The sequence below is a fragment of the Alligator sinensis genome, unplaced genomic scaffold (assembly GCF_000455745.1).
Source record: "Alligator sinensis unplaced genomic scaffold, ASM45574v1 scaffold482_1, whole genome shotgun sequence".
NCBI lineage: Eukaryota > Metazoa > Chordata > Crocodylia > Alligatoridae > Alligator > Alligator sinensis.
The window spans coordinates 622,899-623,630 of NW_005842084.1; the positions used below are offsets into that span (position 1 = coordinate 622,899).

At 41.1% G+C, this 732-nt stretch overlaps 1 non-coding gene across 1 annotated transcript; it reads left to right on the plus strand.

The window, feature by feature from the left end:
* Nucleotides 1–311: 311 nt before the first annotated feature.
* Nucleotides 312–477, plus strand: LOC112550345. Its single transcript, XR_003094134.1, has one exon. It is a non-coding gene; the product is annotated as a U1 spliceosomal RNA (small nuclear RNA).
* The last annotated feature ends 255 nt before the right edge of the window (nt 478–732 follow it).

Here is a 732-nt window from a genome sequence, read left to right on the forward strand (position 1 = left end):
ATACAAATGATTTTTTTCCCCTTTGCTATAAGCTTTGTGGCTTTTTGAGGTGCTTTTGTCCCAAGTAGTGTGTTTTATAAGTTCTATTGAGAGATTTTCTCATTCTCATCATTTCTGTAATGGCAAGTATTGATGATTATGTGATCATCTCCCCAAGGCACTGGTTGATATGTCTCCTCATTTGCTCTTAGAAGGAGCATGTTCACAATTATTTCTTTTCCTGATGAGAAAATGTATGTCTTAGTCATTATTGCTCTAGGACCTCTTTCTTACCAGTCTATTTGGCAGATGTAATGCACCGTTCTTCAGAAATACTTACCTGGCAAGGGAGCTACCATAATCAAGAAAGTGGTTTTCCCAGAGTGAGGCCTGTACCTTGCACTCTGGGCAGGCTGACCCCTGCGAGTTTTCACAAATGCTCAAAATTAGATTTCACAATTTTATGGCAATGGGGGAATTATTGCTTGCTTTCCTCTAGTTTGCTTCCCAACCTTTTGGCTAGGAGAAAGTGAGACATGAGGGCAACTGAACCCCAAGGTCTCTGGGACCATGGCTTGCACATAGGATGCCTGCCACAGATTTGAAGCCTCAGACTGATGCGTCTGGAAACAAGGTGGTAAAGCCACACAGCTGACTCTTTCAAGTCCATGTTCAGTTGAAATTTGGAAGTTGGCTATTGGGCTTTACCCAGTAGAATTCATAACTGTTTTGTCATATGAAACAACATTTAAA